At 40.0% G+C, this 18,361-nt stretch overlaps 1 pseudogene; it reads left to right on the top strand.

Moving 5' to 3' along the window:
• Positions 1 to 15,890: 15,890 nt before the first annotated feature.
• LOC118904393 lies at positions 15,891 to 16,439 on the top strand (annotated as a pseudogene).
• The last annotated feature ends 1,922 nt before the right edge of the window (positions 16,440 to 18,361 follow it).

Here is an 18,361-nt window from a genome sequence, read left to right as displayed (position 1 = left end):
CCTACCTTTCTCTTCATCCTCGCCTACCAGCCATCCTGAATTTTAGCTCCTTGCTCTATATTTTCCCCCAATTCAAGGCTTTGCATATGCTCTTCCTGCTGTCTGGAGAACTCCTCTCCATGTCCTTTGTTCAACCAACTCATCATTTTATCTTCATATTAGATATCTCTTCTTCAGGGAAGCCTTCCCTAACCCTTCCCATCAGCTTCAAGAGCACCTGTATTTGCCCTCTGTAACATCTATCAGACTTGTCAGTTCTTATTTAATTTCCCTGCTGGACTGAAAACTGTGAAGACAGGGCTGCGTCTTGCTCATTGGTTTCTTCCTGGCACCTGGCACTAGTTGGTTCTCGGTCAATACTGAATGAATGAATTGAAAGATGAATGAAAGTGGTGTGGTGGAAAGGGCCTGCCTCTGCGATGATCCAGAGATTCTGCATATCTCCAGAGGATTTGGAGATTGGGTTATATAACCTCTAACGTTTGTCAACTCTGACAGGTTTTAATCTTTAGACTTAAGCACAGTCTGTCCATTTTGCTCCTGGATTTGGGTTGACCATCAGTTTTACTGAGTGACTTGAGATGCCGCATGAGGCTATGAATGAGAGAGTTAAAAGTGACAGCTGTTTCATTGCAGGTAAGTACTTACCTAAAGCAATCTACATCATTTCTGTGATTTTATTTCAGTTCTATAGTCCAGAGAACAATAGCCATCATAACAACATAGTCATGCACTTGGCTATATAGTTTCCTGGGTATTAAAGCACTATAGGTCGAATGTGGCTTTATTCAAAGCTTTCAACCTTGGGTCTTCTGAAATGGGGAATATTCAGGGCAAGACTCAGCCAGCCATACCTACACCTAAAATCTCTGAGAGGCTTAAACCCCTGTTTGTGGCTTTTTACGTGACAGAATTCTCATTTGTATCTGTCCACAGATCCCAAATGCATAGTTAATGTTACCTGAGTCACAGAAATTAGCTCTATATTATCAAGAATTTGGACATGTTTAAACCCATTTCTGTGGTTTAATTAACCTGAAGCAACCACCTCTTAAAGGCCTGCAGAACAAGTTAAGTCTTCTTGGTCGACTGACTCCGTGACTAAAACCTGGGAGAAAGTCTCTAAGGGAACTGTTTTCCTGCTGGCCATTTGATACTTTGAGGGGAGAGTTTCAAATATGGGCTTGTGTTTCCAATTAGCACTTGTTTTAATTAATGAAGTATAAATCAAAGTTAAGATCCATTAGTATCTTTGTGGGAAACAGAGTCGTTACTGAATGACCACATATTCTACGGATGCAGTGTGGAAAGTGCCCCATAGTGCACACACCAAGGCTGAGAGAATCTACCCCATGACAGTCAGTTGAGGAGGAGATTACATTTCCCACATCACCAAGTTTATCATCCACTCAATGATCATTCTCACACAGCAGCCCCAAGACTGCTCATGGACGGTTTAGAGGGTAACAGAACCAGGGCCTACAAAGACCTGCACTAGTCCTACAGGTGTATAGACTTTATCCAACAGCAAAAGCATCCTGATGTGAAAGTTGCATAGCCCAGTAGAATAACTACGTGTTTAATCTATTTTGGATATACCCTCAAAACAAAACTTACAATCTATGGATGAGCCAGCAAACACCATCTTTCAATGTGTGCATGAGAAGGATGTGGACCCAGATGGTTCATGCTTGACTCACATGACTGTGAGAATTAAAATGACATGGAGAGCTGTTCAGTAGCAGGTCAGCTACACATTCAGAGATATTTTAGTTTCTCTGAATATTTATATGAGCCTGTTCCAAACCTTAACACACAAATAACTAATTGACGTAGTAGTGCTTACAAAAGGAAACAAGAAATCACTCTGATAGTGTCTAGGTATCTCACAATCTCCCCAGAAGTCAAGTAAGTTATTCAGTACATTATTTGCATATGCTTTGAAAGAATGTGATTCCAGGGATAAAAGAATATAAATGATGTCTTTATTACTTTGGACATACTCAGAGAGCACAGTCTTCAGAAATGGCTAAACATTAAATGCACTTGGAGAACATATATATATAAACTATTGTGCGTCACCCCTCACTACTGGGTCAGAACCTGAGAAGAGGGAAGTGCCAAGAAATTTGTGTTTTTGAAAGTTTTTAAGAAACTTCCCAGGTGATTCTCATGACCACTCAGGTTTTGGGATGCAGTATGAGGGCAGCACTTCTCCAACCTCAATGTGCAGTGGAATCACCTTGGGTGTGTTAGACTGAAGATTCTGAGTCACACAGTCTGGGGTAAGGCATGAGATTCAGAGTATCCATGAGCCGCCTAGGTCAGGTCCTAGGTGAGGCCAGAAAATGATGTGGGCAGAGGCGGAGATCAAGAAAAGCTTCATGAACCAGCTGATATCTGAGCTGGGTCTCCAATGGTAAGTTATTGGTTAGGCAGGGCCCGGCTCTGAGTAAGACTCAAATACATGATGAATGAATGAATGAATGAATGAACATCTCCCCCAAAAAGAGCAAGCTGGGGCAGTCTGTCCAGGCCAAAGCTTGGAATCACAGGGAACACTGGGGGAACAGTGGAGGGAACAGTGAAGAGAGGCTCTGGCATGATGTTTGCCTCACCCCTGTCATGGCTGTCTTGCTGACTCAATAGCATTTATTCTGGCTGCCGAGGAGCCCTTGTCTGTCCTCTGCTCTGGTACACTGCTTATTAGCAACACCCAACTCAGTGTTCCCATGTGCAATTGCACTCACCTCGAGGGGGTTGTGTGAAGAAAGGAAGGTCAGTGTGCAGTTCAAGGATGAAAAGAGGAAGGAGAGGATGCTGGAAATTCCTACAGCACTGGGGTCATGGGTTGGGAGCCTGGTGGGGTGGGTAAGACAGTTTTTGCAGCTCAAGGATCCAGCTGGTGGTGGCTTTCCTCACAGAGAGGGATATCAGCAAGAGAAGACCGTCATGGGTAAGGGCTGAACTCAGTTTGGGACAAGATGACTTTGAGAGGCTTGGGAGACATGGGGCAGAGATGTCTGGGAGGAGCTGGATGTAGAGGATAAAGGTGTAACAGAGGGTCAGGGTTGAAGCTTGTAACTCATATGAGATGTGGAGGGGTACAGTGGAAGGGATCTGAGGATGTTGAGAAAGTTGCTTAAGTGAGGTCCTCAAGGTGAAGACACATCAATGTTCATTTCACAGCCTCCTTGGTGCCTAACACCTCCCGGCTCAGGGAGGTCACTCAGTAAACATTGACCCAAATTCACCTATATTTCTTTGAATCACTGGAATAGAATTTGCTGAATTCAACAGATTGGTCACCCGAACTCAGGTGAATTAGGTAGGAAAGTGAAATCAAGTTTTATAAATAAAAGCATATATAGATACTCAAACAAAACTAAGACTCAGCATTAAAAACTAAAACTCTCAACCTCATAAAGTAAAAACTAAGCCCACTGTAGTAGTTACATATTTAGTTTTTTTAAGGAACCTCCATACTGTTCTCCATAATGGTAGTACCAATTTACATTCCCACCAACAGTGTAGGAGGTTTCTCTTTTACCCACACCCTCTCCAGCATTTATTGTTTGTAGATTTTTTGATGATGGCCATTCTGACTGGTGTGAGGTGAAACCTCATTGTAGTTTTGATTTGCATTTCACTAATAATTAGAGATGTTGAGCATCTTTTCATGTGCTTTTTGGATATCTGTATGTCCTCTTTGGAAAAAATATCTATTTAGGTCTTCTGCCCATTTTTTGATTGGGTTGTTTTTTTGAAATTGAGCTGCATGTGCTGTTTGTATATTTTGGAGATTAATCCCTTGTCAGTTGCTTCATTTGCAAATATTTTCTCCCATTCTCTGGATTCTCTTTTCATTTATTTATGGTTTCCTCTGCTGTGCAAAAGCTTTTAAGTTTAATTATGTCCCATTTGTTTTGTTTTTTTTTCTTATTAGTCATCAATTTTATACACATTAGTGTATACATGTCAATCCCAATCGCCCAATTCATCACACAACCACCCCCACCATCCCACCACTTTCCCCGCTTGGTGCCCAAACGTTCGTTTTCTACATCTGTGTCTCAATTTCCGTCCTGCAAACTGGTTCATCTGTACCATTTTTCTAGGTTCCACATATATGCATCAATATACGATATGTGTTTTTCTCCTTCTGACTTATTTCACTCTGTATGACAGTCTCTAGATCCATCCACGTCTCAACAAATGACCCAATTTCGTTCCTTTTTATGGCTGAGTAATATTCCATTGTATATATGTACTACATCTTCTTTATCCATTCGTCTGTCGATGGGCATTTAGGTTGCTTCCATGACCTGGCTATTGTAAATAATGCTGCAATGAGCATTGGGGTGCATGTGTCTTTTTGAATTATGGTTTTCTCTGCGTATATGCCCAGTAGTGGGATTGCTGGATCATATGATAATTCTATTTTTAGTTTTTTAAGGAACCTCCATACTGTTCTCCATAGTGGCTGTATCAATTTACATTCTGACCAACAGGGCAAGAGGGTTCCCTTTTGTCCACACTCTCTCCAGCATTTGTTGTTTGTAGGTTTTCTAATGATGCTCATTCTAACTGGTGTGAGGTGATACCTCACTGTAGTTTTGATTTGCATTTCTCTAATAATTAGTGATGTTGAGCAGCTTTTCATGTGCTTCTTGGCCATTTGTATGTCTTCTTTGGAGAAATGTCTGTTTAGGTCTTCCGCCCATTTTTGGATTGGGTTGTTTGTTTTTTTTAATATTGAGTTGCATAAACTATTTATATATTTTGGAGATTAATCACTTGTCCGTTTGCAAATATTTTCTCCCATTCTGAGGGTTGTCTTTTCGTCTTGTTTATGGTTTCCTTTGCTGTGCAAAAGCTTTGAAGTTTCATTAGGTCCCGTTTGTTTATTTTTGTTTATATTTCCATTACTCTAGGAGGTGGATCAAAAAAGATCTTGCTGTGATTTATGTCAAAGAGTGTTCTTCCTGTTTTCCTCTCAGAGTTTTATAGTGTCCGGTCTTACATTTAGGTCTCTAATCTATTTTGAGTTTATTTTTGTGTATGGTGTTAGGGAGCATTCTCATTTCATTCTTTTACATGTAGCTGTCCAGTTTTCCCAGCACCACTTACTGAAGAGGCTGTCTTTTCTCCATTGTATATCCTTGCCTCCTTTGTCATAGATTAGTTGACCATAGGTGCATGGGTTTATCTCTGGGCTTTCTAACTTGTTCCATTGACCTATGTTTCTGTTTTTGTACCAGTACCATATTGTCTTGATTACTGTAGTTTTATAGCATAGTCTGAAGTCAGGGAGACTGATTCCTCCAACTCCGTTTTTTTCCTTCAAGACTGCTTTGGCTATTCGGGGTCTTTTGTGTCTCCATGCAAATTTTAAAAGCTTTTGTTCTAGTTCGGTAAAAAATGCCATTGGTAATTTGATAGGGATTACATTGAATCTGTACATTGCTTTGGGTAGTATAGTCATTTTCACAATATTGATTCTTCCAATCCAAGAACATGGTATATCTCTCCATCTGTTGGTATCATCTTTAATTTCTTTCATCAGTGTCTTATAGTTTTCTGCATACAGGTCTTTTGTCTCTCAAGGTAGGTTTATTCCTGGGTATTTTATTCGTCTTGTTGCAATGGTAAATGGGAGTGTTTCCTTAATTTCTCTCTCAGATTTTTCATCATTAGTGTGTAGGAATGCAAGAGATTTCTGTGCATTAATTTTGTATCCTGCAACCTTACCAAATTCATTGATTAGCTCTAGTAGTTTTCTGGTGGCCTCTTTAGGATTCTCTATGTATACTATCATGTCACCTGCAAAGAGCGACAGTTTTACTTCTTCTTTTCCAATTTGTATTCCTTTTATTTCTTTTTCTTCTCTGATTGCCATGGCTAGGACTTCCAAAACTATTTTGAATAACAGTGGTGAGAGTGGACAACCTTGTCTTGTTCCTGATCTTAGAGGAAATGCTTTCAGTTTTTCAAAATTGAGAATGATGTTTGCTGTGGGTTTGTCGTATATGGCCTTTATTATGTTGAGGTAGGTTCCCTCTATGCCCACTTTCTGGAGAGTTTTTATCATAAATGGGTGTTGAATTTTGTCAAAACTTTTTCTGCATCTATTGAGATGATCATATGGTTTTTATTCTTAAATTTGTTAATATGATGTATCACATTGATTGATTTGCGTGTATTGAAGAATCCTTGCATCCCTGGGTTAAATCCCACTTGATCATGGTGTATGATCCTTTCAATGTGTTGTTCGATTCTGTTTGCTAGTATTTTGTTGAGGATTTTTGTGTCTATATTCATCAGTGATACTGGTCTGTAATTTTCATTTTTGGTAGTATCTTTGTCTGGTTTTGGTATTACAGTGATAGTGACCTCATAGAATGAGTTTGTGAGTGTTCCTTCCTCTGAAAATTTTTGGAAGAGTTTGAGGAGGATTGGTGTTAGCTCTTCTCTAAATATTTGATAGAATTCACCTGTGAATCCATCTGGTCCTGGACTTTTGTTTGTTGGAAGATTTTTAATCACAGATTCAAGTTCATTACTTGTGATAGGTCTGTTCATATTTTCTGTTTCTTCCTGATTCAGTCTTGGAAGGTTATACCTTTCTAAGAATTTGTCCATTTCTTCCAGGTTGTCCATTTTATTGGCATAGAGTTGCTTGTAGTAGTCCCGTAGGATGCTTTGTATTTCTGCAGTGTCTCTTGTAACTTCCCCTTTTTCATTTCTAATTATATTGATTTGAGTCCTCTCCCTCTTTTTCTTGATGAGTCTGGCTAATGGTTTATCAATTTTGTTTATCTTCTCAAAGAACCAGCTTTTAGTTTTATTGATCTTTGCTATTGTTTTCTTTGTTTCTATTTCATTTATTTCTGCTCTGATCTTTATGATTTCTTTCCTTCTGCTAACTTTGGGTTTTGTTTTTTCTTCTTTCTCTAGTTTCTTTAGGTGTAAGGTTAGATTGTTTACTTGAGATTTTTCTTGTTTCTTTAGGTAGGCTTGTATAGCTATAAACTTCCCTCTTAGAACTGCTTTTGCTGCATCTCATAGGTTTTGGGTCGTCGTGTTTTCATTGTCATTTGTCTCTAGGTATTTTTTGATTTCCTCTTTGATTTCTTCAGTGATCTCTTGGTTATTTAGTAACGTATTGTTTAGTCTCCAAGTGTTTGTGTTTTTTACGTTTTTTCCCCTGAAATTCATTTCTAATCTCATAGCGTTGTGGTCAGAAAAGATGCTTGGTATGATTTCAATTTTCTTAAATTTACTGAGGCTTGATTTGTGACCCAAGATGTGATCTATCCTGGAGAATGTTCTGTGCGCACTTGAGAAGAAAGTGTAATCTGCTGTTTTGGGATGGAATGTCCTATAAATATCAATTAAATCTATCTGGTCTATTGTGTCATTTAAAGCTTCTGTTTCCTTATTTATTTTCATTTTGGATGATCTGTCCATTGGTGTAAGTGAGGTGTTAAAGTCCCCCACTGTTATTGTGCTACTGTCAATTTGCTCTTTTATAGATGTTAACAGTTGCCTTATGTTTTGAGGTGTTCCTATGTTGGGTGCATATATATTTATAATTGTTACATCTTCTTCTTGGATTGATCCCCTGATCATTAGGTAGCGTCCTTCCTTGTCTCTTGTAACATTCTTTATTTAAAGTCTATTTAATCTGATATGAGAATTGCTAGTCCAGCTTTCTTTTGATCTCCATTTGCATGGAATATCTTTTTCCATCCCCTCACTTTCAGTCTGAATGTGTCCCTAGGTCTGAAGTGGGTCTCTTGTAGACAGCATATAGATGGGTCTTGTTTTTGTATCCATTCAGCAAGCCTGTGTCTTTTGGTTGGAGCATTTAATCTATTCATTTTTAAGGTAATTATTGATATGTATGTTCCTATGACCATTTTCTTAATTGTTTTGGGTTTGTTTTTGTAGGTCCTTTTCTTCTCTTGTGTTTCCCACTTAGAGAAGTTCCTTTAACATTTGTTATAGAGCTGGTTTGGTGGTGCTGAATTCTCTTAGCTTTTGCTTGTCTGTAAAGCTTTTGATTTCTCCGTGAAATCTAAATGAGATCCTTACCGTGTAGAGTAATCTTGGTTGTAGGTTCTTCCCTTTCATCACTTTAAGTATATCATGCCACTCCCTTCTGGCTTATAGATTTTCTGCTGAGAAGTCAGCTGTTAACCTTATAGGATTTCCCTTGTATGTTTTTTGTCATTTTTCCTTGTTGCTTTTAATAATTTTTCTTTGTCTTTGTTTTTTGCCAATTTGATTACTATGTGTGTCGGCCTGTTTCTCCTTGGGTTTATCCTGTATCCTCTGTGCACTTCCTGGAGTTGGGTGGCTATTTCCTTTCCCATGTTTGTTAGGGAAGTTTTTGACTCTAATCTCTTCAAATATTTTCTCTCTCTCTTCTTCTGGGACCCCTATAATGCGAATGTTGTTGTGTTTAATGTTGTCCCAGAGGTCTCTTAGGCTGTCTCCATTCCTTTTCATTCTTTTTTCTTTATTCTGTTCCACAGCATTGAATTCCACCAATCTGTCTTCCAGGTCACTTATCCGTTCTTCTGCCTCAGTTATTCTGCTCTTGGTTCCTTCTAATGTAGTTTTCATTTCAGTTATTGTATTGTTCATCTCTGTTTGTTTGTTCTTTAATTCTTCTAGGTCTTTGTTAAACATTTCTTGCATCTTCTCGATCTTTACCTCCATTCATTTTCCAAGGTCCTGGATCATCTTCACTATCATTATTCTGAATTCTTTTTCTGGAAGGTTGCCTATCTCCACTTCATTTAGTTGTTTTTCTAGGGTTTTATCTTGTTCCTTCATCTGGTACATAGTCATCTGCATTTTCATATTGTCTATCTTTCTGTGAATGTGGTTTTGTGCCACAGGTTACAGGATTGTAGTTTTTCTTGCTTCTGCTGTCTGCACTCTCTCCCATTTGTTTATTTTTGTTTTTATTTTCATTACTCTAGGAGGTGGGTCAAAAAAGTCTTGCTGTGATTTATATCAGAGAGTGTTCTCCCTATGTTTTCCTCTTAGAGTTTTATAGTATCCAGCCTTACATTTAGGTCTTTATTCCATTTTTAGTTTAGTTTTGTGTATAGTGTTAGAGAATGTTCTAATTTCATACTTTTACCTTGTAGCTGTCCAGTTTTCCCAGCACCACTTATTGAAGAGACTGTCTTTTCTCCACTATATTTTGCTGCCTCTTTTGTCACAGATTAGTTGACCATAGGTGTTTTGGTTTATCTCTGGGTTTTCTATCCTGTTCCATTGACCTATATTTCTTTTTTTGTGCCATTACCATACTGTTTTATGACTGTAGCTTTGTAGTATAGTCTGAAGTCAGGGATCCTGATTCCTCCATCTTCATATTTCTTTCTCAAGATTGCTTTGGTTATTCAGGGTCTTTTTTGTCTCCATAAAAATTATAATTTTTTTTGTTCTGATTCTGTGAAAAATGCCATTGGTTGTTTGATAAGGATTGCATTGAATCTGTAGATAGCTTTGGGTAGTATAGTCATTTTGACAATATTGGTTCTTATAGTCCAAGAACATGGTGTATCTTTCCATCTGTTTCTGTCATCTTCAATTTCTTTCATCAGCATCTTATAGTTTTCTGAGTACAGCTCTTTTGCTTCCTTAGGTGAGTTTATTCCTAGGTATTTGATTCTTTTTCATGTGATGGTAAATGAGATTGTTTCCTTAATTTCTCTTTCTGATGTTTTGTTGTTAGTGTATAGGAATGCAAGATATGCCTGTGTATTAATTCAGTTTCCTGTAACTTTACCAAATTCATTGATGAGCTCCAGTAGTTTTCTGACAGTGTTTTTAAGATTTTCTATACATAGTATCATGTCATCTGCAAACAGTGACAGTTTTACTTTTTTTTTGATTTGGTTTCCTTTTATTTCTTTTTCTTCTCTGATTGCTGTGACAGGACTTCCAAAACTATGTTGAACAAAAGTGGCTACAGTGGGCATCCTTGTATTCTTCCTGATCTTAGAGGAAATACTTTCAGTTTTTCACCATTGAGAATGATGTTAGCTGTGGGTTTTGCATATATGACCTTTATTATGTTGAGGTAGGTTCCCTCTATGCCCACTTTCTGGAGAGTTTTTATCATAAATTGGTGTTGAATTTTGTCAGAAGCTTTTCCTCCCTCCATTGTGAGGATCATATGTTTTTTATTGTTCAGTTCGTTAATGTGGAAATGTGGACCCTAATGTTCATTGCAGCACTATTTACAATAGTGAAGACATAGAAACAACCTAAATTTTTATCGATTGAACAATGGATAAAGAAGACATGGTATGTATATATATAATGTGCTATTACTCAGCCAGAAAAAAAGAATGAAATAATACCTTTTGCAGCAACATGGATGGACTAGAGATTATCACACTAACTGAAGTAAGTTAAACAGGGAAAGTCAAATATCACATGATATCATTTATATGTGGAATCTATTCAAAATGATACAAATGAACATATTTACAAAACAGAAACAGACTCACAGATATAGAAATTAAACATGATTATCAAAAGAGAAACATGGGGGGAAATGATAAATTAAGAGATTGGGTTTAACCTATACACAGTACTATATACCAAATGCATAACAACTAATAAGGACTTAATGTATAGCAAAGGGACCTCTACTCAATATTTTGTAATAACCTATATAGAAAAGAATCTGAAACAGAATATATATATATATCTTATTCACTTTGTTGTATACATGAACCTAACACAGCACTGTAAATTAACTATACTCCAAAATTTTTTTTAAAAACATCAAAAAAAAAAAAAAAACCCAAAAACAAAACAAAACTAAGCCCACTATGGCACTCAGAGTCTTTGCACTTGCTGTTTTCTCAGTCTGGAATAATCTGCCCACTGCATTTCTTGATTTCTAAACACATTCTGAAATTTGCTCTAATGTCCCTCCTGACTTTATTTTTCTCCATGGCACATAGCACTGCCTGACTTTGTGTACATTTTATGTTTTTCTCTGGTCCCTCATGAATCTGTCACCTGCATGAGAATGGGCACCTCCCTCCTCCTGCTTAACCACTGCTGAGTCCCAGTGTCTGGAAAGGGCCTGGCACATCGTAGGGCCTCAGTAAATATGTGCTGGCTGAAGGAACACTGAGCGTGTAGTGGAGACAGCTGGATTCATCAAACATTGTCCCAGATCAAGAATGAAGGCGTCAGAGGACAACATGCTGAAGGTCTTGGCTTCTTGTTCTGGAAATGTCTCATTGTTATTGCAAAGATGCAGCATCAGGCCCAGGAAAAGCAGCTGCTCTGTGTTTTGCACAGTCCTAAATATAATAACCAGCTACCTCCCACAGCTGTAATCAGAAGGCTGGATGTGTTGTTCAAGGCTCTCAGAGATATTTTGCATCCTCCCACTTTCTTCTGTCATTTCCCTATGAAACTCTCATGTCTCAGGACACCTCTAACAAATACCCTCCATTTGGTGGGAGCTGGTGCTGAGCTGTCAATATTTCCAGCCTAGAATGACCATAGCCTGTGCTTTGGAACATGGAAAACCTTCCCCTCTATTCCCAGCCCATCCAAATCTCAACTGTTCCTCAGCTCCTGCAGCCCACAGATATTTTCCGAGTCTCATTCAGCAGACATGCTCCCATAGGTGTTGGGTACTGAGGCTCCTCCAGTCACCATAATACACCCAAACCTACATGAAGAGTCCATGGTCCTCTGTGTGTGGAGGGGTCCCTCCCATGCACTTTTTCTGGGACTGTTGCTGGACCTCCTTCTTCCTTGAACCAGTGCAAGGAGCTTGACTTCTCCATGCCTGTGAGTGTGGAAGGGTAGGAGAGGACAAGTGGCTTAAAGAGTCCAGTCCATTCTGCATCATGTGAGCCCATGATCCTGGTGAGTGGAAGCAAAGTGGATAGTTGGAACATTGGGTCGGGGGGACTTGGCCTGCTTAGTGAGTCGGGATTTAGGGCATATTCAAATGGAGGCTGAACCTACTGGAAAATGTTGATGGTCAACAAACTCTTTCTGCATCTCCAGATATAAACACTCTTACTTCTGGCAACAGGGGAAGGGCAAATTTTGTTCCAGGAAACTACTCTCTAACCACTGGGGAACATTTTGACAGAGTCTATGAAGATGCAACAAACCTCTGCTTTGGTTAAGAAGACATTGGATGATTTGAATATTGGCTTCAAAGGTACATTTTGGTAATGTACTACAGTATTTCCAAATTAAATCCTATTTTATGATTTAGAACCTATTGTACTAAAAGGACTGATAAATTATTTAATTCAGGCATTGGTAAAAATAAAAGCTAAGAGCTGAACAGTTTTAACATCAATTTCTATTTTTATAAATTTTACATTTTAGTCTACAACTGGGGCATGCATATCTATTTATCTATCTACCGTTCTCCCTCTCCCTCTCTCTGTAGTTTTAAGACGGATGTCACTATTTGATGATACCAATTCTCCTGCAACATACAGACTTCATTCTTTAGGAGAAGTTATAATATTTGTTCATAACTGTGTAAGTGAGGAAGTGATGTATGGGTGGGCTGGGGTCAGTGTGATGTGGTGAAAGAAGGTAGGGAGTTGGCCAGGGAGGCTGGGCCCTGGCCTCTGGGCTCCTGCTTTGCCTGGACACTTGGGGCACCCTGATTCACTATTGATGCAGTAACAGGGGATCAAGAGGAGCAGTGTGAGCAGCCCTAGCTGATGTCTTCCATATACTTCTCTCCATTTACATCATGGGCAAAGAGTTCTCTCAAAGATCTTAAAAGTTCTGGATTCTTCTGTTTTCCTTAGTCTTCATTAGTCTTCTTGCCAAGGATGTCACTAACTTAATCAGTCTATGTATTATTAATATTAACATATATTATTGATATAAATATTCTATTAATATAAAATAGCATATCATATTTTATATACTATTTTACATTTTGTATACATATATACATATTGTATTAAGTTGTTATAATAAATTAAATTAATAAACATAAATTAATTAATATAATAATGTTAATATGTATTACACCTGTGAGTCAGGCCTTTGCCTCATGTGTGGTCAGCTTCTGCCCAATGAGCCACAATTTCTTTGTCTGAAAAAATGAAGACTTGATGCCAAAGTGAAATGGGACGAGGGGGCAGGCAGAGAAGACCTTGCAATTACAGTGATGACACCACAACTGAATCACTCACGTGAAACACAAAGTATGTTCTCAAGACCAACTTGAACGACAGAGTCTTAAGGTAGTGGATGCAAACCACCTCGCCCTCCCCATGTACCCCATCTGGAGGGGGGGAGTGAAGAGGAGGAAGCATCCTTCAGGTATTTCTTCTCAGGACCCTCTCTGCCCTTCCCAGTCATTGTTTGAATGTTATGTTTTGCCATCTGGAGATCAATTTACTGCCTTACCACTGTTCTCCTCTTTCTTGTCTCTCTTTTATTTCCTTTCCTTGATTTTCTCAGGTCTGATGTCAGTCAGGCTCGGGCCCACAGTCAATCTTAAGAACCCTTCTTTCAAGTCAGCAAGCTGTCTATGTTGTCTATCTTCCTCCTTTCAGAGCCTGGCTGCTCAGTACCTTCTGTGACTGCAAAGTCTTTCCCTACTTTAAGTTTCCTCCCCTCCAGATCATCAGATCTGCAGGAAAACTAAGAGCATTTCTGAATTTACCTGAGTATGAGTGCTAGAGTGGATTAGAGGTTGTTAATGCTTTCCACTTAAACATGGGCAGTGAAATAAGAAAAACTCCCTTAATAAGATTATCATGATTAAATATATTCAAATTTGAGTGAGCCTATTCTCATATACTCAATTATCTATAATTTTACAATAAGAGATTTCTAACTTCAGATCTGCAAAGATTGGTCATTGGGAAATTTATTAGATGTCATTTTTTCAGATGACAGACTAAACAAAGGACTTAATGTAAAGAAACTTGCAAAATACCTAATTTGGTCAAAATTGTCCACCTACTTTTAGAGTGTTATTGTGTAACCATCCAGACAAATGTGAATTGCCAGAGAAAAGTCAAATAGAGACCTCTTTTTGTTCAGCCAAAAAGATGACAGTAAGAGGTAAGGTGAGGAAGCTGGCCCATTGTGAGTGGTGGGATCAGGCAGTTTCAAACCTTATGGAGGAAGCAGTGGTGACAGCTTTGCCACTTCCTCCTCAGTGCTAGTCTCTAAGACCCCCACATGGGCAGGTTTTCTTGGTAACCTCAGGGTAAGTGTATCAGCCATTCATTAAGCACTTCTTTAGCTTCACCCATGAGCTTCAAGGTTCACAAATTAGAGCCTCTATCAGTCACTAAGCTGTGCTTTGTGCTTTCCTCAACTGAGGCTTATTCTGGTGCTTACACTTCCCGAGTGTACAGGTTGACAGAGGTATTACTTGAGACTGGGCTGTGACATTCCTGCGTCTGGCATATAGCAGGCATTCCAAGGACATTTACTGGGGACAAGGAGGGCTAAACTGTACAAGCATATACTCCTAAGCTGATTTGCATAGCTTGTGACTGCAGCGTAGCTCCAAAGATCTCTCTCCCTGCAGTGGGCACTATAAGCTCTCACAGTTTGTTTTATCTGCATGCACTTTTTCCCTCTGATAATAACACTCATGAGAGAAATTGAATCATTTGGGTAGTAACTTTCAACAAGAGTTGTCTCAGTGCCACTCATCTCAACATGTTTATTCACTTTCTGCATAAAGGTTTTAGTCAAATACTCTGTTTTAAAAAGTACAGACTTTACATTGTCTAAAGTTAAAACTATTTGCTCTTGCTTTAGAAGAGCAATTTCTCCACCTGGACACTAAAGACACACTGGGCTGGATGATATTTTGGTATGGAGGCTGTCTTATGAGTTGTGGGATGCTGAGCAACACACATGGTGTCTATCCACTAGCATGTCCTCAGTTGTGATAACCCAAAATATCTCCAGACACTGCCACTTGTTCTTTGGGGTTGGTGGGTTGAGGCAGGATTGCCCCAGTTGAAAATCACTTCTTAAGTGACACCAGCAGATTGCAAGGAAAAGCAAAGTTTCTCTTCCTTACAGAGAAGCTAACTGTGACAGGTGGAAAAGCAGTGATGCAAGAGATTTTGGAGCTACAGTGCTCCCTATTTAGCTGGCAACAAGAACCTCTTCAGGGGCTAGGTGGAGTACCCATAGTGCCTGAAATAGATGGTGGTCCAGCTGCCAAAACTCTCACAGATGACAGGATAGTAATTGCTAGTCACCACCGAAACAAGCAGAGGGGCTTCCAGGTAGAAAGAAAGCAGAAAAAGCTGAAAACCACACCCTGACCCAGGGTTCATTAGTCACAGTAGCCAAGCTCCAAGCTCTACACAAAGTTAGTCACCCACCCACGAGATGTCTGCTAGGCTGTGGGAGGTTAGGGATGCAAGGGAGACCCTAAAACCTGGTAGAGGAATTCAGGTGGATGCCTCTGAACTTTGAACCCCAGACTTTGCTGACCCCTCTGAGCCTGCATTTGTTCAACCATCCTTATTAAGAACAGGTGCTGTCCCTCCATTCTCTTCTTGCAACTAGAATGATTGTTCCATCTCTTCATCTTTTCAACTTCCGCCCTGGAGATAAATTGGTAAACACAAACAGCCCCCAAAAGTGCCGCAGTGTTCACATGAGTAGTCAAAGGAAGTAGTTGGAGGAGCAGAAGTAGTCAGATTTCCCTAGAGGCCCTAAACTGTGGCCAGCTATCTAACTTCCAGATAACAACAGCAGCTGCGACTATCCCTTTGGCATTCCAGGTGTAGGGGGTTTGCTGGGCCTTTACTAATTCTATTTTTCCCCATTCCCAACTCTTCCCTATCATTATCCCTTCACCTTGAATCATGTTCAAGAAATGTAATAAAAAAGAAAATGTGTCTAATTGCATCCAGTTTAAAACCTGTTATTAAAGGTCTTAAGAACCAATAGAGCAATTCCTAGGCATTGAACCATGCCTTAATCAAATCACACCTAAGAAGGATCTAGTTAAAATAGTGGGATGCCATGTACATATAGAAATTCTTACGGTGAATGGAGAGTTACTTTATTTAGAAAAAGAGAAGGACCTTTTTATCCAACCCTAAGGTTACTTCACAAATAGAGACAAAAAAATCCCCTTCTTGCTACACCAGCAGGTTGATAAAGGAGCCATAAAGTTTGTACTCAGAAGAGCAGACATCATGTGTCTAGGCTTAACTTCTCCAGGAGCTAAGCTTTACTCTGCTGCAGTAGATATGATTGTTGCAATCATGGCAGAAGGAAAATAGCTTGCTCTCTGTGTTGAAATCATGAAGATGTCTGCAGATGATACCTTGAAAGTAAACAAGGGAATTGACATTTAAAATATCCATTATTTAAGTGATGGGCTGTGGCATATGAAAACATATAAATAAGTCTCAGAAGGAATGCACTTGGGCTCAATATGGATAGAGCACAGTATCTGTGTTGTGTGATAGCATGAAGACAATACCTCTGTGATTATGCAGAATAAATTCAACAGATGCTAAAAAGAAAACAACAAGAAGTGTTGCCACCTTGCTTGGAGACAATGAAGATGTTTCTCTGCAAGACAATATCCTTTCCTTTAACACCTGTCCCTGTCTCCTCTCCTGATCAACAGGTTATAACTCTCCCAAAAGAGTTTCATGACCCAGCCAGAGTGTGCTAGTGGGAGCTGAGAGAAGACAAATAGGACTGAATTCTAAGGCTTGATCCAGGGCCAGACCACAAAGTTAAACAGGAGAGCTTACTGATTTGTGTGCTCTCCCAAGATACAAGATTTAACACCCTGGCACATTCCCCAGGAAATGATGTGACCTTGCTACTGATATGGCTCCAAGAAACATGGAGAAAGTGATGGCCCAGGCCAAGTGAAGCTGAAATGCCAGAATTACCATGGCTTACAGTGGAGGAGGAGGGACAAGAGGCCATGTGGAGTCGGTGGCATGTGCCAGAACAACGATCACAGGTCAGGTCCCTGGGGTTATGGAACAAGGCCATGTTGTCACATCAGAGGAGTATGTGCCTTTACAAAAACAACTGCTGGAGTTCTTATTGGGCCCTGGTAGAGAGAGAATGCCTGTCCATGGGACACCAAGCGACCATGCATTGGGAAAGTACATCATGAGCTGAGTTCTATCAGAACCACCAAGCCATAAGGTCAGGAACCACCAGTGGCAGATACACTGTTGGAATCAGGCACAAACACCAGAGGGTACAGGCAGCTGCATGAGCAGGTGGCCCAGACCCCCAAGTTACCTACCCCTACTGCACTAGCTCCCTGCCTGAGCCAACATCTACTGTTGTAGGGAGGATTCCTTATTACCAACCTTGGCTTATGGGTGGGCTGGCTAAATTTGTGGGTGTGCAAGCCGAAATTCAGATGTCAACTTCACTGGAACCTCACTCAGCAGTGTCTGCAAAAGACAGTGATGAGAGAAAATGCTTCCCAATAGGGGATTTACCAGGTCATCAACCTTGTGTAGAAGAAGTGGGTCAGGGTTAAATACTTACTGACCCATGAGAGTTGTGAATTACATGGTTTGCCTTCAGAAGCCTGGAAGTTTGGGAACAAGGTCTGAGCTACTGGTTTGTGGTTGGATGACCAGGAATGTGTGCAGATTGTTGTATCATATTCATGTCCACCAGAGAGGTCCCAGAACAGAAGAGGAAATAAAGGACTATGTAGGACAGGTGATGTTGGCCAGTTTTGGTCACAGGCCACCTCTGTGCTAACAGGATGGACACACGAGCCGAATGGCTACAGTGTGAAAGATGGAGCTCAACAATATGTGCTACTACTGATTAAGGCTGATTTAGCTACTGTCATTGCTGAATGTCCAGCCTGCATGCAAGACAACCATCCTGAGCCACCTGTAAGCATCACTCTGAGGAGACCAGCAAGATACTCACTTAGCTACAAGCTGACTATTTCACACAAATAGACAATTACTCTGGGTTTGAGTTTGCCTTCCTGCCTGCAGGGACTCAGGCAGCACCACTCTCTGAGGCTTATGGAATGTTCCACTGGTATGAGTGCCACAGAGCACAGCACCAGACCAAAAGAGCCAACCCCACAACAAAGGAAGTGCAGGAGTGGGCTCTTGACCCAGGACCCTCTGACTGAGTCACACACAGCATCTTCAGTAGCTGACAAAGTGTTGGGATGGTCTGTGGTTTCGGTAGCCCTGGGTTGGAAGTGTGCTCCATGAGGATGGGCATCATTTTCTGATTCACAGTGTACACTCGGTACTGAGAATAACAATCTGGAGACTCTCTGCAATTCAGTAATTTGAAAGCTAAAGCAATTTTCTCT

The sequence above is a fragment of the Balaenoptera musculus genome, chromosome 11 (genome assembly GCF_009873245.2).
Source record: "Balaenoptera musculus isolate JJ_BM4_2016_0621 chromosome 11, mBalMus1.pri.v3, whole genome shotgun sequence".
In the NCBI taxonomy this organism is placed as follows: Eukaryota; Metazoa; Chordata; class Mammalia; order Artiodactyla; family Balaenopteridae; genus Balaenoptera; species Balaenoptera musculus.
This window is presented reverse-complemented; position numbering and strand designations above follow the sequence as displayed.